Source organism: Molossus molossus, unplaced genomic scaffold, assembly GCF_014108415.1.
Source record: "Molossus molossus isolate mMolMol1 unplaced genomic scaffold, mMolMol1.p scaffold_m16_p_14, whole genome shotgun sequence".
Classification (NCBI taxonomy): domain Eukaryota; kingdom Metazoa; phylum Chordata; class Mammalia; order Chiroptera; family Molossidae; genus Molossus; species Molossus molossus.
The window spans coordinates 53,026,327-53,051,716 of record NW_023425349.1 but is presented as its reverse complement, the minus strand read 5'-3'; positions in this window follow the sequence as shown (position 1 = coordinate 53,051,716).

The window sequence follows — 25,390 nt, the reverse complement described above, 5'->3', positions numbered from 1 at the left end:
ACCCTGGCCGGTGGTTAGAGCATTGGCCCGCGGACCAGTGAGTCTGGGGGTTCCATTCCAGTCAAGGTCATGCACGTCGGTTGCAGTTCCTCCCTGGCCCTGGTGGGGTCGTGTGGGAGGCAGCCATTTGATGTGGCTCTATTATATCGATGTTTCTCTCTGTCTCTCTCTCCCTCCCTCCCACTTTATCTGATAATAAGTAGAAAAATACCCTCGGGTGAGGAATAAAAAAATAAACAGATTACAGAGGTTTCCCAAAATCCAACTATTAAAGCTTGTGGTTTCTAGAGACCTTGAATTGTCTGGCCTGACCCCACCATGGTGTGTTAGAGACAAATTGTGCTACCTCATTCTATCAGAAGAAGTGAGGGACTGAATTTAAGCATCCTGGTTAATTCTTTGTTTTTGTTTTTAAATCCTCACCCAAGGATACTTTTCATTTATTGTCTGATGGAGTGGGAAGGAGGAGGATAGAAAGAAAGGGAGAGAGAGAGCGAGAGCGAGAGAGAGAGAGAGCGAGAGCGAGAGAGAGAGAGAAAGAGAGAGGCACCAGGGCCAGGGACAAACTGCAACTGAAGTATTTGCCCTTGACCGGAATTGAACCTGCGACTCTTTGGTCCGTGGACTGACGCTCTAACCGCTGAGCAACCCGGCCAGGGCAATTCTTTGAATTTTTATAGGTGTTTCATGTTCTCACTTCTTTGCAGTACAGTACATGATAATGATTTAAAATTTTGTTCCTTTTCTTTCTTGAAAGCTATTCCCTTGTATTATGGGAAAATCATATTCCTGATCACTTTTAAATCCCCCTCTCTGAGTTGTCATCTCTTTTGGTTGTCCCCAGCCCATCACTGTATAACCATGTGTGGGGACATCCCCGAGAGAAATGAAAGGTTGGCAGCGGGGGGCCATTCCTCTCCCGCTGGTCCCCTCGCATTGGGATGGAGGAACAGACACCGCCAGCCTTCCCTTCCCAAACGCACTACGAGGAGGTGACCCTTAGGGGAGACTGACGCTTGGCATATGTGACAAAAATCTCCTTTCTGAGGACTCAACACAAAAGTACAAAGTCTCAGCACAAAATCAAATACAGTATAGCCTTTCAAAGCCTTGATCCTATTAAAGGCTGTTTACCCGAGTTGGCAGGTAAAATTAGTGCACTGTTAAAATTAGACTGTTGCCCAGGTAGGTAACCATCGCCTGTTGGGGCTGTTGGGGCACCTTCAGAGGTGTCCAGCCAAGGACTCCGAATGGCTCAGACGGAAGGGTTCCTGCCTTTGGCGAGGGCCCTTTCCCGCACCCACCTCCACCTTCTGCCCCCGCAGCGGTGCAGGAAGAGGTGGGCTCCCCGCCAGCTCGGCAGCTCAAGTCCCTGGCCGTTTCCGCACCTTTGTTTATTTTCCTCATTTGGCGCTGAAAATGATTCTGGTTATCAGACCGCCTCAGGTTTTGGCCTCTGGAATGCCTTTGCTTTTCAGAAAGCAAGGAAATTACCAAGAATTACAAAAAGGCAAGTCAGAACCATGACATTTAGCAAACAACCCTATCAGTCTGCCTCGTGGCCTTTGGAGGGGAAAAATAATTGAATTAGTGACTTCAAATACTGTGCCGCTTTGCATGACTCATTAAACTGCTATTTTCAACACTTTTGCCTCATGCTGTAAGGACAGAATCCTAAAACAGGCTATACATTTAAATTCTTTTATATGTGCAAAACCCTGTGATACGAGGGCCTTCAGAGGTGAGCACAAGCATCAGTTGAAAGACAAGACAGTCATAATGGAGCGAAATTTGATAAGCCACCCGAGCATGACCCCGGCGGCCCAGCCTCTTAAATCAGAATGCACAATTAATTGCAACTCTTTTATTTATTATCTCTAATCCCTCATTGGATACAGTTGACTTGCTACTTCCTGGGATGCGGCCACAGCATAGGTGGGAATGAATAATTTTAAAATTATGAAACAAATTTTTTGTTACAAACCTGGGCTCAGACAATGTCCATTCCAATCATTTCCTTTCCCCAGCACAGCAACCTCTGAACTCGGGAAGGGCATTCATTTTTCCTCCCTTCTACCAATAGAGGGCAGAAAGTCAGGCATGTGTAGATCTTGGAGGTTCCTGGTCTTTTTCTTGCCCTCACTAAGGAATTGGCATAATTCCCACAATTCCCAGGGACTCCTCCTTGATACCCTGAAGTCTCATTAAAGGTCTGTATTATATTAAAAATAGTAAAACTCTGTCCTGTGTGAACTAGCCCTTTCTACAGCCCTCTTCCATGCCACCTCTGACTTGTTTTCTTCATTTCTATTCGTTTGATCAGGGTCTGTACCTCTCAAGAGATAAAGATTTTTTTCCGCTTCAAACCATCCGTGGTTTTGAGCTGAGCCAGCCTAATGAATCAACAGAATTTGATTTAAGGGGCATCAGGAAACCATTTTCCTTCCTGTTTATTCAACAACTTTCTCCATTGTTTTGATATTGCCTAAAATTCCACTGTTAGGGATTTTATCCTTTATCTTGATTCCCAAGTAAAACAAATATTCTCATGGGAGGCATAACACTTTAAACATTAACAGTCTTTTACAGCTGATCCTGAATCAGTGCACAGAAACCTATGCTGAGAGGAGGCCATGTAGGGGAATGAGAAATACAAAGACTGAGGTCAGCAATGGTGGGGGAAAGACCACACAGCCTGGAGAGACCCAGAGAGCAGACAGACAACCCTTAACCCTCCGAGTTGAGATAGCATTGGCCCTAATGTTGGGAGAAAAGGATTAGCATAGCTTGAAATATATATATATATATATATATATATATATATATATATATATATATATATCTCAAGATGTCTTTTTATAAACAAACTATTCCTGAGTATAAAAGTCACTGGTGCTTATTGCAGAAAACCTCATAAAATATGTAAAAATATTAAAATGCTCATAAACTTACAACCAGACATATCTAATGTTTTGCTGCAATTGTATGTAATTGATGTCATGCTTTATGTAAAGTTGTGTTTTATTCTGTCTCTCTCAATTAAGATTATGTTGTGAGCATTAATCCATGGTGATTTTTCATAACTATATGATATCCTATGATTTATCCCCATCAATCTTTGTTGTTACAAATGCTAATAACCAACATTTACAAATCTTTCTAGGTCCTTTTCTAACTGGCTTATATCAGTTAATTCATTCCATCTTCACAGCCGTGGTGCCTGGCCTTTTAATATTTCTGCACAAATCTGATTAAAAATTTTTTTATTATATATTTTTAATACTCATCTGAGTTTTTACATTTATTTTCAGACAGAGTGGGAGGGAGAAAGAGAGAGAGATAGAAACATTGATGTGAGAGAGACACATCGTCTGGTTGCCACCCACACCACCCCAACCAGGGTTGGGGACAAACTGCAACTGAGGTACATGCCCTTTACCGGAATCGAACCCAGGACTCCTTGGTCCACAGGCAAATGCTCTAACTGCTGAACCAAACTGGCCAGGGCTGATTTTTTTATTTTTTATTTTATTTTTTTAATACTCACCCGAGGATATTTTTCTCTTTATAATCAGATAGAGTGGGAGGGAGGTAGAGAGAGAGAGAGAGGGAGAGAGAGAAATATCATTGTGAGAGAGACACATCAACTGTGTCTCGCACAACCCCGACCAGGGTGGGGAACCAAACTGCAACCGAGGCACGTGCCCCTGACTGGAATCGAACCCGTGACTCTCTCGTGCGAAGGCTGACACTCCAACTGCTGAGCCAAACCGGCCAGGGCTGCACAAATCTGATTTTTTTCTTGCCTTAGGTTATCTAGGAGTAGAATCTTTGGGTCAAAGGTTCAGGAGCATTCCCCCGCCCCCTTTTCCCAAGAGCATTTTTAAGACTGTTGAAACCCGGCTAAATTGCTTTCTGTGAAATTCACTATTTTAGCAACAAACTTCTATTTCCTTTATTCCTTGATTTTTTTTTTTAAAGCAAAAGACAAAAACCAGAAACACCTGCATTGCTGTAGCTGCATAGCTGTGTACGTTTGCCTCCTCTCCCTGAGCTGACAGCAGAGGGAAGACCCTGAAACAAAGCTGCCGCTCAGAAGACCTGAAGTCCTGGAGCTATGGCAGCTCAGGGATTCTGAAAGCACATGGGCCTAGATCAGGGCACGGGCCTGGCCTCCCTGATTTTTGAGTTGCCTTGACTATGAGGTGAATGATCAGAGTCACTCCTTGTGGGTTTTTATTTTGTTGGTTTGTTTTTTAACAACTGTCGGGAAGTCAGTGACAGGAGTCCTCCCCAGCCTCCGTCTTCAGAGTACAGTGTGTGCCCTGGGACGCTGGCATCGAGGAGATGACCGCCCCCCGCCGTGTCAGCCTGGGCCGGAGTGTAGCCTGAGCTAGGAAGACGGGGCGTTCACGTGGTTAGTTGTTTATATGTTCATTTGTTTTTTTAATTTAAAAATTTTATTTATTGATTTAGAGAGAGAGAGATCCATGTGTTGTTCAACTAATTGATGCATTCTTTTTTTTTCTTTTATACTCACCAGAGGACATTTTTGCATTTATCTTCAGATAGAGCGGGAGGGAGAGAGGGAGGAAGAGAGAGAGAGAAACATCGATGTGAGAGAGACACATTGACTGGTTGCCACCTGCACTGGGGACAAACTGCAACTGAGATACATGCCCTTAGCGGGAACTGAACGCAGGTCTCTCTGGTCCGCAGGCCGACGCTCTAACCACTGAGCAACCAGCCAGGGCTAATTGATGCATTCTTTTGTTGACTGTTGTGTGTGTCCTGATGAGGGATTGAACCTGCAACCTTGGTATATCTAACCAACTGAGCTAAAGCTGTTTATTTGTTTTTTAAAGAAAAGGCTTTTAAATGTCTCAGTTGAAGATTGCTTAACTGAACTTGGCATATCCACTCAAGGAGTAGTATAAATGAGGCAGCACTGACATGGAAAGATGCTCACGGCATTCTTTTTTTTTAATCCTCGCCTGAGGATATTTTTCTATTTATCTTCAGGTAGAGAGAGAGGAAGAGAAAGAGAGAGAGAAACATCGACGTGAGAGAGACACATCGACTGGTTGCCTACCACATGACCCTGACCAGGGCCGGGCACAAACCACAACCAAGGTACGTGCCCTTGGCTGGAATCGAACCTGGACTCATTGGTCCGCAGGCCAACACTCTAACCACTGAGCAACCGGCCAGGGCCCACAGTATTCTTTTAAGTAGATAAAAAAAAAGAGAGAGAGAGAACAAGTTACAGAACTGCACCCATCATACAACCCCATTTTTAGAATATGTATAGAAGAAAGATTTCTCTAGAACCTGGGATGAAGACATTTAGGGCCTTCCATGTTCTGTCCTGTGCATGTTTATATTTCTTGAAAATTTCAGTGAACATATATTACTTTCAAAATTATAGTAGAGCCCTGGCCGGGTAGCTCAATTGGTGAGAGCATCATCCCAATATACCAAGGTTGCAGGTTGGATCTCCAGTCAGGGCACATATAAGAATATAAGAAGCAACCAATGAATGTATAAACAAGTGGAACAACAAATCAATGTTTCTCTCTCTCTCCTTCCTTCCTCTCTCTTTCTCTAAATAACAATCAATAAAAAAAAAAAAAGATAAAATTATCATTGATCCTTGAACAACATGAGTCTTACTTGCACAGGTCCACTTACCTGGATTTTTTTCAGTAAACACCTATATTGCTTTTGCTCCATGGTTGGGAGTCTGTGGATGTGGCAGGAAGACTGTGTGCATTGTTCGACGCCACTTTATACAGGGGACTTGAGAATGCGCAGATTTTGGTATCTATGAGGGGTCCTGAAACCAATCCCCTGTGGATACCAAGAGACAACTAAGTTTTGGGAGAATCAAAATTTATAAGCAGATTTTTTACTGCACAGTGAGTCAGAGCCCCCAACCCTGACACTGTTCAAGGGTCAACTGTAATATAAAACCAACAGAGACTTTATAGTAAGGTCGACTACTTGGAGTATAAAATTTAAAAATAGAAAAACTTATAAAGTAATACTTACAAGTAGGGAAAATATGGCGAGAAGAAAATGGAATCTAAGAGAATCTAGTCCAATTAGTACAACAATGCTCAAGGAACCAGTATTGGGGGAATGGAAATATATTTTTCCCCTTGTGTTTTCTAAATGATTAGTAATGTGATTATAAAATTACTGCGCACTATTTATATACTTGAAATGTAGATGTGAGAAAGCACGAAGTCGTGTTAAAAGTAAACCCAAAGGCAACTCTGAAAGGAGGGGAGAGAGTGTGGAGTAGCAGTTATAAGTGAAATCTATGATCCAGATACCTGGGTTCTTCCCCAGGCTTGATGTGTGACCTTGGGAGAGTCACTTGGCCTCTCTGAGCTTCAAATTCTTTATTCAGCTTGGAAGTTGTCAGCCCTGACTGTACATCAGAATCACCTGTGGAGCTTTCCGGACACTGTGTCCCAGCCTCTCTGGGGTGGGGCCTGGACAGGCTTCCAGGTGATTCTGGTGCTCAGACAAGGGTGAGGACATTGACCAGCCCGAGCTCAGGGAGGGGCGGCTCACACACACACACACACACACACACACACACACCCACCCCGTCTCTCCACCTCAGCCCTGAAGTTATTAGTGGTAGTTTCAACAATGAATAAGTCGTTTATGCAGCTCTTGGAGAGGAAACGTTGGAAAGACATCATTTGGGCCAATCACCTCTTGGTTTTGAAAAGTGGTTGCTCTTTGCTCATAATAACCAGTTTCCATGGGCTTTTCACCCGGCATTTGGGTGTAAAGAGTATGCATTTTTAAAGCTGTCCAAATGCCTATTTAAGCAGCAGACCATAACTCGTCTCTGGATGGGCTGCTATGCTTTATCAAGTAAATGATACACATTTACAAAGCTGTCTGCAGCGGCATTTACCTGAGGGACTCTTATTATTGTGTTTAAGGGTGTGTGTGTTTTTTTTGTTTTTATTTATTTATTTATTTTTTTGAGCCCTATGGTTCATTGGGTAAATAATATCTTTTAACCAGTTTTTAAATAGACGTGTCTAGCAAGATGCCATTTTATCAATCTTACCCACTCGCATACCTTTCAAAGAGGGCTCTTTTAGATTGTTTTTTATTAAATTTCACATTAAGATACTTACCAAAACACAAAAAAAGGATCAAGTCTCAAAGAACTGAATCTAAAGCAAGTATCTGGCCGCTGACCTCCGCCCCGCCCCTTGGTAAATAAAAAGCCTCTTACAACTTGACCTTCGTGGGGCTACTTCAGTTTCAGTGCCAAATTCAAGACATTTTTGCCTTTGTGGCAACAGACCCTAACCCTGGTCTTCGGTGAACACTCCTGGGTTGATTATTTTTGGAGAAGGTGGGAGGTTGGGAATGCTGCAGAACAAGGGGGACTTATTTAGACAGTACTGTGAAATGAAGGACATCAGGTAGGACAGGGATTATATCAGCATGAGTCATGTGACTCCTACAAGAAACAGGGCCAGGGACACAGAAGTGACATGGAGATCCCAACAGAGAGGAGGGAGGGTTCAGCGGAGGGTGACAAGAATGCTTGGTGGATAAGACCAAGGACCTTGTATGGATCAAGGTTCTTCGTTGCAGACAACAGAATCCACTTCAAGCTAATATAAGAGAAAAGATTTTTTGTTTGTTTGTTTGTGTTTTTTATCCTCACCTGAGGATATTTTTCCATTTATCTTCAGATAGAGTGTGAGGGAGAGAGAGAGAGAAACATTGATGTGATAAGAGCCACATCGACTGGTTGTCTCCCGCATGACCCCAACCAGGGCCAGGGATGAACCACAACCAAGGTATGTGCCCTTGACCGGAATCAAACCCGTGACTCATTGGTCCGCAGGCCGCTGCTATAACCACTGAGCAAACCAGCCAGGGTGAGAAAAGGTTTTAACTAAAGGGTATTAATTGGTTGATAGTCTCCAAGAAGGCCACACAGGCTTGGAAGTTATACGTAGGAACAGTGCAGCCAACGATAGCACAGCCAGAAGAAACGAGGAATCAGACCTTAAAAGAGTGGTTCTCAAAGTGTGTTCCCAGACCAGCAGCATCAGCATTACCTGGGCATTTGGTACAGATGCACATTTTCAGGCCTCACCACTGAACAATCAACACCAAGGCCCAGCAATCTGTGCTTTAACAAGATTTCCAGGTAACGCTGACCGTCAGTGAAGTTTGAAAACCACTGGCTTGGTGTGACTCCAGCAGAAGAACCGTGGCTGCTGCTTCCTATTCTTCAGCATCTGGATGCCTGGAACTCTGCCACAGCAGCCCCAGTGCATCTGCCCATGTGTTTGCAAGACCTCATCCCCTTGCCCATGGCTGCTGCCTCGCTTCCCTCACTCACGGCTCAGCGACTCCTGCGAGCCATCCTGCAGGCAGAACCACAGCTACGTGACATGCTCACACCCCCTCTGCAAAGGACATGAAGAAACATGATTGAGCTTTCCAGGTTATCGTACAGGAATAGGATAGAGCAGAGTGCAATGCATGTTGACAGAGCCAACCTTTGTATCTGCCGTTAACCCGACGTCCCCTGTGGATGCCCAGTGACTCTACACTCTAGCCAGCCTTTTATAGCAGAGGCGGCGAGCAAATGAAAGCTGTTGAGGCTGGTCGCCCAGCCCTACCCTAACACAGGACAGACAGACAACAGCCCGCAGTAACCCCGGCTCTGGGAACCCCACCCCAGCCACTGCCCGCAATCCAGACTTTCCCCAGGCTTCAGGGAGCCTTAACTCGCATACAGCCTGGGTTCACTGTACCTGTTACAGAAGAATGGCAGAGGTGGCTTTTGGTTTAAAGAAAATAATTTCCTTCATAGCTCCCACTATTTAATTGTAAATAAAGGAGATGTTCCCATTAAAGGGAAGTCCCTCCACTGTGCACTGCTTCCCAGTACTGAACTAACAAATTGCATCCAACTATGTGTACACATTTACGTGCAATCAGAGCAAGAGCTTCATACATAAATCTTCATACATAATCTACACTTGTCCTATTGAATGACATTGCTATGACAGTACGGGTTGTGAGGTATATCAGGGCCCTGAACACCAACAGCAGAAGTCTGTTCACTGGGAGGAGTCTGCCCAGCCCCAAGGTCTAGGCTGGCAGGAGGACCGTTTTCTCAGGCCTGCTTCAGCCTGACAAAGGCTTACCTTCTCCTGGCTCAGCTCTTCACTCAAACATCACCTCCTTTAAGAGGTTCTCCTTCAGCACCCCAAACTCATGTTGCCCTCCCAGAAGGCACAGCCCATCGCGTCACCCCGAGTCATCATCTTCTCATCCTTCTCACTCTCTGATGAGCTCATTTATTTTCTTAATGTTGGTCTCCCCACCAGAACATAAGCTCCGTGAGGACAGTGACTTGTCCATCTTGTCACCATGGCATCTCTACGCCTTCCCTATCTAGTGCGTAAGAGTCCCTCAGTTAATATTGTGGAAAGAATGACAAGTGCCCTTAGGTGGCCACGGTGCTGATGTCCCTAGAGTGCGGTGGGAAGCTATGGCTTACCTGCAGGTGCGAGAGGTGATGTTAGGGAATGTGGTTCCTCCAGCACCGGCTGTTCAGTCTCTCTCGACAGCTCTGTCGGACTCACAGAGCACAGCAGGGCAGGAGGCACCTCAGAAGAGGCATCAGGTAGAGAGGATTTTATTGGGCCCGAAGGATCGTTGCTTCCTCCAGGCTTCTCCTGAAAGTGGAAACTGGCTGGGGTCGTAATCAAAGCAAAGGTAGACCCGGTGCCTCCTTAACACGGTGCTCACTGTTTCCAGAAAAAGCCCGATTCATAGCACTGAGGAACCCCACCCTGGGACCTGGATTAAATGAACTCTACATAACCAATTTGAAGAGCTCGGTACTGTTTTCTTCGATAGGCTTTTGTTTTCTCCTTGCTACACGGTTGTTTGAGTTATTGTAGTTAATTCTCTTTCCAAGTATTTTTATTATTTAAAATATTTGGATATTGATATCGTAGTTCCCCATGCATCATAGTTTTATGTTCCTTAGAAATACAAAAAGCGAACCTTGTCCAGACCTAAAGGCTCTGATGATCGAGGCTACGCTCGAGAGCAGCAGCAGGTCCGGGTTAAAGACAGGTGCAGAGGTGGTCCGGTGCATCGCTGGGGGCCCATCTGCAATTCACCTAACTTCTCAGCACCTTCAGTGTTCTCCTTGGTCAAACGAAGATGATGAGGGTCCAGTCTCTTGGGATTTTGGTGGCAATGTCATGAGCTCCTGCATGTAAAACTGTATAAGGCCTGGCCCATGCTAAGTGTCCAACTCTTGTAGCTACCAAGTGGCAGAACAGAGGCTAAGGTAGAGGCGTGCTTGGGAGAAGGAACTAACCAGCCCCTTGGGGCCTGCCCTGAACTCCCAGACAGGAAGATTTCCATTCCTGCATTTAGTCACTGCCCTGGGTTGACTAATATTTTCCAAAATTCATGTTCATCCAGAACCTCAGAATGTGACCTTATTTGGAACTAGGGTATTTGTAGATGTACTTAGTCAAGTTAAAGTGAGAGATTAGTGAATCAGAGAAGTAAACTGCAGGTGGAGCCCCACAGGTGTACCAGCCCATCTGTGTACCCATGTCTGTACGCTGGACACGCTGCTCTGGGAGGGCCCGAACTCAGTGACTGGTGTCCTTGTAAAAGAAGGAAATGTTCTCACAGACACGCAGAGAGGCGGAGACCTTGTGAAGACGTGGAGAAAACAGCTGTGTTGTCAGTGATGAAAGCAGAGATTGCAGTGATGTGTCTACAAGCTAAGGGATGCCAAGGATTCCTGGCAACCAGCAGAAGCCAGAAGAGACGTAATGGTTCAACCCCCCCCCCCCAGCCCCCCGAGCCTTCAGAGAAGCATGACCCTGCTAACACCTTTATTTTGGACTCGTAGCCTCCAGAACAGTGAGAGAAGAAATTTCTGTCGTTTGCGACATCCAGAGTGCAATCACGTGTTTCCGCAGCCCTAGCAAACTAACCTAGTAGTCACTCTGCAGAAGCCACACTGTCCTGGGTGGGCCTTATTCCCTGCCATCAGCTAAGTCCTCCTGCTTTCTTAGAAATTTTGGCATAAATGAGTTTAGCAGAACAAGACTTTAGCGTTTTGAAAAATAGTCTGTAGTGATACCGTATCAGGTTATTGGGCATGGGAGCAGGTTAAGGACGATAGAAAATGCATCAGTCACTCTTAGACTCAGAAAATCATTTCAGCAGCAGCTGCAGCCCCACCAGCTGCTTTTCCCAGGACTCACAGGCATCAGGCAGCACAGAGCAGGGAGGCTACTTCATTGCACACACGCTCATCAGCAGGGACCCAGTGAAAAGCCAGCACCACCCAGTGAGGTACCAAGGTGCCAGCCACATCTGCCATCCCACATTAGGCCCTGTGGATCCAATGTCCCTACCATGACAGCCTGGCTGTCATGCATCTAGTGATGTCTGTGCATTAATTTATTTGCTTGCCACTCAGCCATTGAGTAGCTCTGAGTGGTGAGTGCATCACATTTGGAATAGGATCCACTTCGGAACGTAAGCTGGAGTGGCCGAGTGAGAGGCTGATGTGGAGGGAAATCCAGAGGAGGAGAAGGACTTGACAACAGAGTGTGGTTACAGAAATTCGGGGACAAAAAGCCAAGCGCTTCTCATTTTCCAAGAATCTCATCCAGCTGATGGTCTGGGCTGAGACACTTGACTGGGATGGACGAAGTGTGACTCTCCGGAAGGCCAGCGCCTCTCTGTACTCTGCTGAGGTCTCTGGCGCCTTGATGACAAAGACCCTTCTCTCAGAGCCACGGCGGAAACCAGGGCGCCGGCAAGGGAGGAGCCAGGGTGGCCTTGGGGAGAGCGCTGTTGCCTTTCTGGGCCCAGAGGGTGACTTGACTAATTCGTCTGTCTTGCCTAATTGCTTTGGGATCCTTGAATGGTGAAGGCATCACCGCTGTCTTAAGCTACCATAATGTCCTTCTCCCCGACCTTCCTCACGCCACCAGGATGGCTATGAACACTTTCTCTGAGTGGCTAATGTTAAAATCAGTTAGAAGACTGACAGTCACAACATTGTCCTCCTGTCATTGTCTCCTCTTTCTTCGTCCAGGGAGCCTGGGGAGTCCCCACCTCAAGGCTCTGTGTTCTCTGCTCAGGGGTCCCATTTCTGGGCAGACAAGAGATAAGTCGCTGACGGTGGCCTTGCCTGGCAGCCTCAGACCAAGTGGATCCACCCGACCTGACTGTGAATGAGATGAGGGCTCTCCCTGTCCCCCTGAGCGGAGCCCCACTCACAGAAGCTGGATGTGCTGGGTGTGTGGGTTGGGGCTGGCACAGGGGTGGGGCAGGGGTCACTGCAGGAGGACCTCTGTGGTTTGAATGTTGTGACCTGCCCCACGGCCACGAGCCTGATGCTCTGCCCTCTGGCACCCTCCGTGAGGCCCCTTGTAAAGTCCCTTCTGCTCACACAAGCTCAAGCAGGTCCTGCTGTTGCAACTGAGCCCGTCACCTGGACAGAGCACATTCACGGTGGCCCCTGTGACTGGCTGAGCCTCCCTGGATCTGCTTTCCCGACAGAGGAAGGGGCCCATGCTTGGAGGGAAAGGGAGCAGGTGAGAATGTGCAGGGCCCACCCCCACTGTCCTGGATGGCAGGGCCAGGCTGCTCAGCCCCCTTGAGCTACGGAGCAGGGTGGGGCTGGTGTGGGCTAGGGGTGGGGGAGAGGGGTTGTGAGGTGGGACATGGGGCAGGACACAGGCAGGATGATGGGACCTGTCAGCTGGATGTGTCACTCCCAGGTACCCTCATCTCCTCCACGCCCAGCCCCTCCTCCTCACTCCTCCCCCGGTCTCAGCACCCCTGCTTCCCCAACAAGGCTCAAAGTGGACGAGGTGACCTCAGATGTAGGGAACCGCCCAACACCTTAAAGTCATGTTTAACTAGACAGAGAGTCTCCACCTGTAGGGAGCTGTCCTAAATAAATAAAGATTTAGGGCCCCAGATTTCCCTTCGGCACGATGATGGGAGTGAGAAATCAGAAATGGCTCATGTTCCACAGTAGGGCTTCAGAAACTCTGATGTGGGATCACAGAAAAGGCCAAGGAGCAAGAGGACTGACTGGCTGTGTCCACACCTAGGGAAATGGGGTTCCAAAAGGGCGCACGACCAGAATCCTCCCCACTCAACACCCACAAGTACACATGCACACCCATAAACATACACAGGCACACACACATGCACACATCAGCATGGGAACACAGGCACACACGTGCACACATCAGCATGGGAACACAGGCACATGCACGTGCACACATCAGCATGGGAACACAGGCACACACGTGCACACATCAGCATGGGAACATAGGCACACACGTGCACACATCAGCATGGGAACACAGGCACCCACACGTGTGCACATCAGCATGGGAACACAGGCACCCACACGTGTGCACATCAGCATGGGAACACAGGCACCCACACGTGTGCACATCAGCATGGGAACACAGGCACACACATGTGCACACACAGGGAAGAGACTGGAATGGAGAGCATCCCTGGAAGGACTGTATTCTTTATTGATTCTGAATTGCTTTATAATTCATTATTGAACTGTAGCAAACCTTTACATTTCTTGACATAAATTCTTTAACAATTAAAATCTAAATAACATACTTTTTCCATAAATGAGTGATCAATGGATAACACTGAACATACAACTTTAATATTATTAGCACCATCGAAGTCATACATACATTATACACATTGGCTCAAGAAGAAGATAAGAGATTAGCAAGTCTCACCCCAGAGGTAAGCATCATGTGTGGCCTGGTGGGCATCTCTCAGACCCTGTCTCTCTCATTCTGTTTATTTGTCTCTGTCACAGGCAGACTCATTTTCACATATGTGTGTCTGCCTGTTGAAATCACATGTATGGGGTCTAACAGGTGGGACCCTGGATGCAGGGTGTTGGTCCACATGTCTCCCATGAAAGGACCCCTGAGGTCTTCAACTGTCAGCACACAGAGACCCCTGCACCCACTTTGGCAGCTGCCGAGCTTCCCTTATCCATGTGGACCAGGATTGGTGGGTCCCATCCCCCCTCCATGCACATTAGTGTTTTTTCCAATTCCCGGCTATTTCATCAGTGCTCAAAAATACAACTTTGGAAAAAGGTCTTCTTGAATGGTGTTTCATTTTAGTCTTGTAGTATTTTAGGATGTTAATACTAAGACTCTAAAACATATGTTTCTACAACTGTAGGCAAAAATAGGCTCATCTCTTAATATCGCTCACAGAGTGAATGAAATTAAGGCAAGAGTCAGATCTAGTGTAGCTGGTCTAGGGAAACTTCTTTGACCCTCACCTTACTTGACACAAAGTACGGTGTGTCCAGTGGCCCACAAGAGGAAATAATTTTGCCTTTTCCCAAAGTAGTCCGGAACATGCTTTCAAGATGAAAATCTCCTACTTTAACCAAAATGAAGGCTGAGGCATTCTTCTTTGTCTGCCATCATTACTGGTTATTTAAGCTTCATTAGTGGACAGAAACACTCAGCAGCTTTGGGTCCAGGGAGAAATGAAAGACTGAAGTTGTCAGCCACAGAATGGAAAGGGGGTAGGTGTGACGGTGAATTCCTGCCCTGAGACCAGCAAGGGAGGTCACTGTTTTGCCTGTTTAGTTTCTTATCAAACTGACGACATTTGCATATTGCCTGGCCTCCCTCCAGATGAGTGGATCTGTCAGGAGTGTATTATCTTGATCAGTCCTGATTGTTCACTGATATATCCACTGACATGGATACAGCCATCCATCATAATCCTTGTGGGCGGGGCACGCATCTCTGCATCATGCACGCATTTCCTTGGTAAAAAAACCAAAAACAAAACCGTGTTTGATGTTCAGAAAAAAGAGAACCCACCCAGCTGGTGTGGCTCAGTGCTTGAGCACCGACCCATGGACCAAGCGGTCGCTGGTCAGGGCACATGCCCAGGTTGCGGGCTCGATCCCCGGTGAGGGACGTGCAGGAGGCAGCCAGTCGATGTTCTCTCTCATTGATGTTTCTCTCTCTCTCCCTCTCCCTTCCTCTCTCTCTAAAAATCAATAAAAACATATTTAAAAAAAAGAAATGAGAGAACCCAAACTCTTTGTGGAACACAGTGGGGAGAAGTTAGGTGTAATAAAGTGGGTGGCCTGAGAGTACAGAGGAATTGATGGACTGAAACCAAGTCACAGAGGACCCTCCATCCCGTCAGACCGAGGGAGAAGTGAGGGGTCCCTCGAGCAGCTTTAAAGAGGAAACAATATGACCGCGCTGAAGGGGGACAAGGCTGGTGGTGGAACCGGCTAGGACCCCCTGCAGCAGTCCAGGAGCGGTGGCGCCCTGGACTAAGGGGCTAGCCGTGGGAGAAGGGGACGCACATGAGCTGTTAGGGAGGCAGAACTGCTGGACTCAGGACCACCTAGCTAATGGGATTTGACGCCACACATATGAAGGGCTTAGCAGTATCGGGCCCACAGGAAGGAGATACATCTCAGTTGCTCCTGAACGGGAGGACAGGAGAGGAAACTGCTGTTACAGAGGAGGGAGCATGAAATATATGACGGGAATGAGCCTCGAACATTCTACAGTGCAACTTGGCCTCAGTTCGTCCAACGCTGAGAGGACCGCAGGACCCCACGAAGCCTGGCGCTGCCTCGGAGCCATCTCAGTCCCTGAACACCTCTTCCTCCTCACAGCCCACGGAGACGAGCTGTGGATTCCTCAGGAAACCTTCCCCTGCCCAGTGGGCTCTTTCCCCTCGGCCCCACCTGAGCAGCTTGCCGGGGTCAGCACGGCAGTGGACAATCCAATCTGCACACGGACCTCTGCAGCTTAGCTGGTCACCCACTGGCCCAGCTGTTGTTCACGCTCCAGGGGCAACTTGGAAGACGCCGTCCTGGTGGGAGAGCCTGTGTGCTCTGGGGAGGGACGCCAGTGAGTGAACTTGGAATGGAAACAACCCGACCTCAAGGGAGAAAAAGGGCCTTACCCTTAGCAAAACAGCGGACGCTCCGAGGGCCTGAGCAAGTCCACAAAGTGCTTTCAGCCACATGATCTCATGTGATTTTCTGGTCGCTCACTTTCCAAGTGCAACAGGCTCGGAGAAAGCAGCTGTGGATTCTCTCTGGCTTTCGCTCTGCAAGTTTCTCTCTTCCTGGCCAAGAAGTCACATGACCGAGTGTTACTGGGACAGGCGCTTGTGTGAATCTCCTGGGGTCTGCACATGAGTGGCCGAGTGCTGTGCAGCCTGGCAGCTTTGCCGGGTTCCTGCTTTCACGGATTCTTTCTTGCCCTAGCTCTGGACAAGGCCCTGGGCTTCATTAGAACCCAGGGGTGCCCCTCTGTGAAGACTGCTGGGCCAGAGGAGGTGTCACAGGGGTTACTTACAGAGCTGGGGTTGGACGGTGTTTTGCTGAGTGCCAGAGAATGGTTGTGGAACTGCAGTCTCCAGACTACGGCAGGAAAAGCAGTTCCTTCTGTTGACTGTAACACGCCGATTTCCGTGGTTCCTTACTTCGGATGTAGGGGACGTTGGTTAATACGGGTGGGTGAGGCTGAGGGGCAGAAAGGGCTAGACACATAAAATAGCGGTGCAGTTTTGCCCTTTCTTGCCATTTAGTAGGCTGTGGCTTCCCCAAGGAAATGGTAGAAGCCAGCAAACAGGTCACTTTGGAAGGGCACCTTGGGGAGTCTTATCAAAGCCACAACCCGATGTGTTGTGGCAGGCAAGTAAGTCCTGTTCTTGTTGACCCATCAGCTGACGTCGCTAGACTCACTGGCTGCAACCACAACCTAGAGAACTCAGACAGCCACACTACAAGGACACAGAGTCCCCTGGGGCTCAGACTTTCTAATAATACAATTTCTCAGCGGTGCCTGGAAATGAAAAGTCCTTGTTTGTTTTACTGGAGAGAGCGGACCTCCCTCCTATGTTCCTTCTCCTTAGGGTGGGAGTGATTTCCTCATCACTTGCTTTTCCAAGAATAACAGGCTTGGAGAAAGCAGCTGCGGATTCTCTTTGGTTTTTATTGTAGAAAGTTCTGTCTTCCTAGTCAGTGAGCCACATGACCTAAATATAATGGGCAGGGTTGTTGAGTGTTTGTGTGACTCTTCTGAGGCCTACAGATTACTGGCCTGACTCTAACTACGGTGGCTGTGGTTGCCTGGAGTTCGAGACTTGGAGGCACATGGAAAACTGAGTAATTACCCCAGAATCAGACTGATATGCCTTGAACTGAGCAGTCCAGACATGTTAGGGAAGCGATTCTGGGCCCGAAGGACTTTTATTTGCCCTGTAGTTCCTAGATCACCCTGGTCAGGGGAGGAGACTCTGTCCCATGAAACACACACAGAGTTTGGGGCCATATCTGCCCAGCTCTGTCTCAATATCCCTACAACACAGAGGGATTAGTGGAGATAACACTACACTGATTTTTTTGTAACCTTTGAGATTCTTGTTTGAAAAAACCCCGTTATTGGAAGGCTGGCTCATGCGTGGGTGTCCACAGTTGGCCGCTAGGGGGAGCTGATAGGTCAGGCTGCACGGAGGACTCATAAACTGGCGAAGGGCCTGGAGGAATTGGGGGAAGCGGTCTCAGTGCCAGTGGGGACCTCAGGATGCCCATGAAAGCTCCCACGCCCCTTAGCAAGGCCCCTCACAGAGGGACCAGAGGTTCTCGGTGGGAATTTATTTAGTTGCACAAACATTTCTTTAGTTGATTTAGTGGAATGAACTTTTCTTGGTTTACTTTTTCGAGAGTGACCAGCTGCCTCGAAACTTGTCATGAACACCTTGTAGACGCTGCCTCTTGGTGCAGAAAACCCTGTCCTGTGCCAGGAACTGTCCTCTCAACCTCAGTCGGTGAGGCTGGTTCCGCTTGCGCGCTCGGCCGTGGGGAACGTGGGATCCCTGGGACGGGGCGGGAGCAGCGCAGCCCAGCCTGGTGACCCTGGAACCCGTGCACTGGCAGCCAGCTGCAGGAGGACGGCCTGGCCTGTCCCGGGCCCTCTCCCTGTGACGAATGCAAGGACCCATCCATCTTCTCCAGCAGAGCCCCAGCTCTGTCTGCAGTGACAGGCTGCAGGCCATCGGGCGGTTCGGCGTCCCCGGTGAGCACCAGGAGGCCAGGGTGATGAACCGCATGGTCTTCACTGCCCTACGAGCTGTTTGCTGGTTACCAGTTCTTCTCCTTGCTCCTCCTACCAGGTCCACCTGTGCTCCTGTCGGGACGCTTCTCAGGCTTGACTTGTGATGGCTGCGTCTGCTTCACCTTTCCAGTGGGACGGGGAACGCAGGCCTCAATATTTTGAGATTTCAGTAGACAGCTTACATCCAGAGCAAGCCAGAAGAGTTATGTCCTTAAGCAAGAACGAATTCTTCTCACTTCATTCGCAAGTGGTAAAGAGCTCCTCTCTGCCAACTCCCCCGCCACCCCCTGACGACCCCACCACTGTCCAGGCTCCATGTGCTCCGGTAGGCTGGGGCCAACTTTCAGAGGGTTAGTAACTGCCCAGAGCCTGAGCCCGACTGGATGGTAGGACCGCCTCTGAGCCATCTCATGGACTGTGCCGCTCACTGTCGGCCACAGGAAGTAGCCTGCGGTGAAAATCACGCTCGCCAGCTAAGAGCTGAAGGGCAGTCTAACCGAACTCAGGCCGCTGTCCTCTGATTCTGCCAGTCGGAAGCCAAGGCTGTGGAGGTCAGATCCCTGCTGTCCAGTGCGGGCTCCTCCGTGAGCACAGGCGGCGAAACCCAGCTCCTGGCTCAGTGTGCCTCACCGCGCCTCCTCGAAAACAGCATTTAAAACTCACTCCCAAGACTTACAATGCTCTTTTCTTCCCGTTGTCTTGGGCTCCCACCCACATGATTTCCAAATTAGCATTTTCTGTCCACTGGGCAAGTTCACCGTCACTGGATGCTCTACGGCAGATAACTAGTTAGGGGCTCCCCCATGGTGACAGTAAGGCCTCCACCGTGGAAAGGGCCCTGTAAGACGTAACCATCAGCTGTATCCATCTCCAGTTTTTCCCACAGATAGGAGGTTAATAGAAGTATGGCTCTTGAGCACCCCCCCAAATCCTGGTTAGAACTACTATTGGGGGAGGACCGCAATATGATGGATTTATTGCATTTTATTGCTCCAATCTTTTTGCTTACAGTCAAACACTCTGGCAAGTGGCTTTGCAATTCTTCTCACTAACAAAAGAAGCAGGATTTTTTTCTTTTTAATATTTTTTTTAATTTTATTTTTTTACAGATATTTCTCCTTTTTTTACCCCATTGACACCCTCCTCCCCATCCCCCCGCCCCGTCCCCAGCTTTGTTGTCCGTGTCCATTGGTTATACATACATGCATATAAGTTCTGTGGTTTATCTCTTCCCTCCCACCACCACCCCCTCTTCTGAGGGTTGTCAGTCTGTACCCTACTTCCATGTTTCTGGGTCTACCCTATTCCTCAGACTGTTATTGACCCGTCCCGCAGGTCGAGCAACGAGGACTCTAGAGGGGGAGTGAGGATGAGGAGGGACAAGAGACACGAGAAATGGAGACAAGACAGGGCTCTGATCAAGTCTCGTTTATTCAGGGGTAATTCACACAATATATAGGGCAAGAAGCACCTGTTGCCAAGCACCAGGCTTGCCCGAAGCAAATCTAGGAAATACTACAAAGGAACAAAAAGTCAGCAAAGACTGGCTTCTTGAGTTAATGGTTACTTAAAGAAATGCAAAATGCAGAGATAAAGAAATGCAGAATGCAGAGATATCCTGCCTTGGGGCAGGCGATGGCAGCAAAAAGTCTCCCACATGTTATGTTCATTATATTCCACAAATAAGTGAGATCATGTAGTATTTGTCTTTTTCTGCTTGGCTTGTTTCACTTAGGATAATACTTTCCAGGTCCCTCCATGTCGTCTCAAAGGATAAGAGATCTTTCTTTCTTACCGCTGCATAGTACTCCATTGTGTATATGTACCACTGCTTTTTTATCCATTCATCTACTGATGGGCACTTGGGCTGTTTCCAGATCTTAGCTATTGTAAATAGTGCTGCTACGAACATGGGGGTATTTATATTCTTTCTGATTGGTGTTTCAGGCTTCTTAGGGTATATTCCTAGAAGTGGGATCACTGGGTCAAATGGCAGTTCAATTTTTAATTTTTTGAGGTAACACCATATTGTTTTCCATAGCGGCTGCACCAGTCTGCATTCCCACCATCAGTGCACTAGAATCCCCTTTTCTCCACACCCTCGCCAACACTTGTTGTTTGATGATTTGTTGATGGCGGCCATTCTGACAGGTGTGAGGTGATACCTCATTGTCGTTTTAATTTGCATCTCTCTGATGATTAGTGATGTTGAGCATTTCTTCATATGTCTCTTGGCCATTTGTATGTCCTGCTTGGAGAGGTGTCTATTTAGTTCCTCTGCCTATTTTTTAATTGGGTTGTCTTCCTTTTGTGGAGCTGTATGAGTACTCTATATACTTTGGAAATTAACCCCTTATCTAATGTATCATTGGCAATGATGTTCTCCCATACAGTGGGTTGCCTTTCCATATTGGTGGTTGTTTCTTTTGCTGTGCAGAAGCTTTTGAGTTTGATGTAGTCCCATGTGTTCATTTTCTCCTTTGTTTCTGTTGCCTTAGGTGATGTATCATTGAAAATTCTGCTGCGTATGATGTCTGAAATTTTATTGCCTACATTTTCTTCTAGAATTTTTATGGATTCACGGGTCACATTTAAGTCTTTTATCCATTTTGAGTTTATTTTTGTGTATGGTGTAAGTTGATGGTCTAGTTTCACTTTTTTGCATGTAGCTGTCCACTTTTCCCAGCACCATTTATTAAAGAGGCAGGATTTGTTGCCCAATCTCCTTGCACCCGAGCTGGCCTTGTCACTGGCTGGAGCCCATAGGAGGCATGGAAGTGATGAGGTGCCAGTTCTGAGCCAGGTCTCAAGGACCCTTGTCCACTCGTCCTTCCTGTGTCCTTGTGACAGCCCCGAGAACGTGCTTGGGCTACTCAGCTGCAAGGTCAGAGTCACGTGGAATAGAGCTGACTCACCGCAGCTCCCTGACCAAAGCCAGCCTAGAACAGCTGACATCAGGGAGTGAGACTGGCCAGGTCAGCAGAGCCGCCTCGCTGACCACCCCGACACGTAAGCGGTAAATACTTACTGTGTGTCACTGAGGCTCTCGGGGCTGTGTGTTACACAGCGTTATTGTGGCCATTGTTAACTGACACGCCCACTTCGAAATTAGAGAATGACGCACCCCTTAGAGAAAGTACTGTATTAGAAGCAACTTTCACCTGCAGATAAAATGGGTTCCTGCAGGTTGCTTCTTCCCTTGCATTGCTCAGAGCTGAAAGCTGAATATCTTCCACTGGTCTTCAGCTGCACATGTGGTTAACGTTGTGGTAGAAAGCAGAGAATGAGCGCCAGAATCGGAAAGTCATTGCTTATTAGGCATCAAATGAACATAGGTGGGAGACGCAAAGCCAAGAAAAGTGACACCTACTTGTATTTGCATAGTGACTTATATTGCAATGTATTGACTTATATTATACTTATATTGACTTCGGCTAATATGGGAATTCCCTACCCAGGCAAGGTGGGTTGTTTACACCAGTTAATATCCCTCATGTTAGCATCTGGAGAAGACTCTTGTACGTGCAGAGGTCAGAGTATGTACAGAGCACTGAAAGGTCATCTTTTATTTTTAATCCTTACCCAAGGCTATGTTTTCATTTGACTTTTAGATGGAGTAGAAGGGAGGGAGGGAGGGAGGAGGGAGAAAGAAACATCATTGTGAGAGAGACACATCATCTGGTTGCCTCCTGCACAACTGAGACCAGGGCCTAGGATCGAGCCTGCTCCCCAGGTACGTGCTCTTGACCAGGAATCCCACCCGAGACCCTTTGGTCTGTGGGCTGATGCTCTAACCGCTGAGCCAAACAGGGCAGGGCGAAAGGTTGTCTTTATAAAACGTATTGGTGGGTAATGGCAGTGTTTGGCTTCCCTTGTTTCAATGTGGATAGAAGCACAGATAAGAATCTAGCAGAACAATTTAGTGAATCAAAGTTTGTTGTGCTCTAGCAATTGTAGGATTATTGGCCTCCCAAGCTGGAGTTATAAACTCTGATACGGAAAGGTAAATAAAATACTCTGTTCTAACTTTTTAAATGTGACACAGATCAGACCACACATTGGGGCTTTTTATGATAATCACCAAGTTTCTGGCTATTTGGTGATACACAGGGTGTCCCGCAAATATGTATACACACTTTAACAGCTGATAAATCACTAATCCTCACTCCTTTTCAGGTTTAACTGATTTGAAATAATGGGTGAAGCCAGACTAAGCTTTGAACAAAGAAAATTTACCCACTAGACTTTTTTATGGAGATACATAAAAGATAAAGTTGATGGTACAAAACCGGCAACAGCCGACGAATTGAGGGCAGCTATTGAAAGAGATGCGCGCAAATGCGGAACGAAATGATTCCTGACGCTCGCGACTCCGCTGCTCCCGTCATCACCAGTGCCTGGACCAGAACGGCCATCAGTCTGAGAACAGGGGGGGGAAACAAAAACAAACAAACGAAAATTATTCGTTTCTGTAGATTCTTTCAAATTTTGAAAAACGAACTGTATGTTAATAAACACTGACTTTATAGCCATTCAAATTCTGTATACACGTTTTGGGGGACACCCTATATTTGGCCATATATCCTAACAGTGATTGAATGAAGCATGTGGAAGAACTTCATTAGCGTTCTTGGGTCATTCAAGGCCTGCCGTCAATCAGTGTCAGCAAGTGTGCTTCCTAAAAGTGAGTCCTCTCTCTCAGAGATGGATTTATAGGTGGGAGAGGACATAAACAAGTGGTCTCCAGCGTCCCAGTGAAACACTCCCTTCTCCACCTTCTTCTTACTCATCTCAACTCGGTCTCTGACCCCAGGGCCGTGGACACACACTCCAGGCCTTTAGGGAGGAGATCCCTGGAGTCGGTTCCTGGGCCCACGGGCCCGAGGCCTTCCCTCACAGATGCCTCCGTCCCTCAGACCTTGGCGCAGCATCCATGATGACCACCGGCCTGGCTCGGAGGAGGGCCGCCGTTGTGTGCCTCCCGGTGGCAGAGCCGGAGCACAGAGCTGGAATTCAGGGGCAGCAGCTGAGAGTCTCCGCGCAGCGCACCCTCTCCTCCGCTCCTCGCGGGCGCCCTTCACCAGCCTGAGCATTCATGAGGCAGCGAGCTGACACAGAGAGACTCAGTGGGATCCCCATAAAGATTTTCTTTCTTTCGAACTGGGATATGTGGGTCATTTTTCTTACACGGTGGCAGTGATTCAACTCACGACCTCTGGCCAAATTCTAAAACCCAACTCTGGATACATGCAGGATTATAAACACTTGCTATATTATATACACTGTAGAAAGAAAGATTTGCCATTAAACAATTGCACCTTTGTAAAATTCAGCTTTTAAACAGGAAACCGGCAAACTGTAAGGCTTAGTCCTGGAGACTGCAAACAAACAAAACCCCGTGAGGAGCAGGCAGAGGACGCCTATCCAGCTGACACGTGGCTGAGACCCGGGAGGTCTGCTTATAATACTTAGCACTTCTTCCCCTTGAGCAGCGGTCCTCAGAGTGTGCTTCTGGATTAGCAGCAGCAGCATCTAACCTGGCACCTCTTTGGAAATGCCAATGCTTGGGCCTCTTCCTAGACCTACTGAATCAGAAACTCTGGGGCGGGCCCGGCAATCTGTGTTGCACAACCCGCTGAGAAGTGCAAGTGTATAAGGTACACTCTGCCCCACAGGTACCTAGGAAATGGCTATCCTTCCCGGAGAGATTTAGTCCTTAGTGCCTTAAGGCATCTAGGTAACGCATTACCTTCTCTCCTGGGCATCTAGGATGGTCCTGACACATCCTCAGAAAAATTAAGAACAGCATCATTCAAATACTCTTCTGTGTTGTATGAGTGAGTTCCCAAGCCAATGTCCTTGCTGGCCACGAATCACCTCTAAGCCATCTAGTTACCAAAGCACCCACTTCCTGGAACCAACTCCAATACCAGTAACGAAATGCTGGGGTAACGAATCACTTGCAGACTTCCCTAACTTAACACGATCAAGGTTCATTTCTCGCTCCTAGTACAACTGTAACCCAGGTCAGCAAGGGGACTCTGTTCCACAGTCACACGGGAACCCAGGCTGACAGAGGGTCCACCTCGACACTTGCTTCCATGACCGCCACGATCGGGGAAGAGGACATGGTGAACTGCAACTGGCTTTTAAAGCTCCCACCTGGGCCCGGCTGGTGTGGCTCACTGGCTGTGTGTCGACCCATGCACCAAGAGGTCGCTGGTTCGATTCCCGGTCAGGGCACATGCCCAGGTTGTGGGCCAAATCCCCAGTGGGGGGCATGCGGGAGGCGGCCAATCAATGTTCTCTCTCATCGATGTTTCTCTCTCTCCCTCTTCCTTCCTCTCTCTCTAAAATCAATAAAGAAAAAAATAAATAAATAAAGCTCCCCCCTGGAACTGCGTCAAGTCACTTCCACTAATGTTTCACTGACAAGGCAAGTCACCTGACTTCGAAAGTAGGCGGGCGGTACCCAGAAAAAGAGCTGGAGCATCTGAGAACAGCCTGAAGGACTGCTGTCCAAGGTTATGCCTGGGCCACAGTAAAGAAATGGCAAGGCCACGACTTCTCACTTTTAAAGTCAATATCTCTTTGTTCCCACTGACCTTCAAACCAACAAAATCTACGCCTTCCGCCCAAGAAAGTCTTTTTTTGACCAAACTTTTTCTTCTTTTTTTTTTTTAATCCTCACTCCAGGACATTTTTCCATTTTTTGTTCAGGTAAAGTGGGAGGGAGAGAGAGAGAAACATCGACGTGAAAGAGACACATCGAGTGGCTGCCACCCGCACGACCGACCAGGGCCGGGGACAAACTGCAACGGAGGTACGTCGCCCTAGCGGGAACCGAACCCGGGTCTCTCCGGACCGCAGGCCGATGCTCTAACCGCTGAGCCAAACTGGCCAGGGCTCATTTTTTTTATATTAAAAAAAAAGTTAATATACACACAGTATAGTGCACAAATCCTGAGTAGACAGCCTGCTGAAGTACTACGAAGTGAACACAACAGTGTAGGCACCTCAAGGCTAAGAAATACATCCTTATCAAGCGCTCACCGGCCTCTCGGGCTCCCTCCCAGTCTCCTCCTCCCCTTCCCCAATGGTAAGGCTCTCCACTTCCAACACCATACTGCAATTATCATCTTAGACTCGCTCACTCAGCCAGC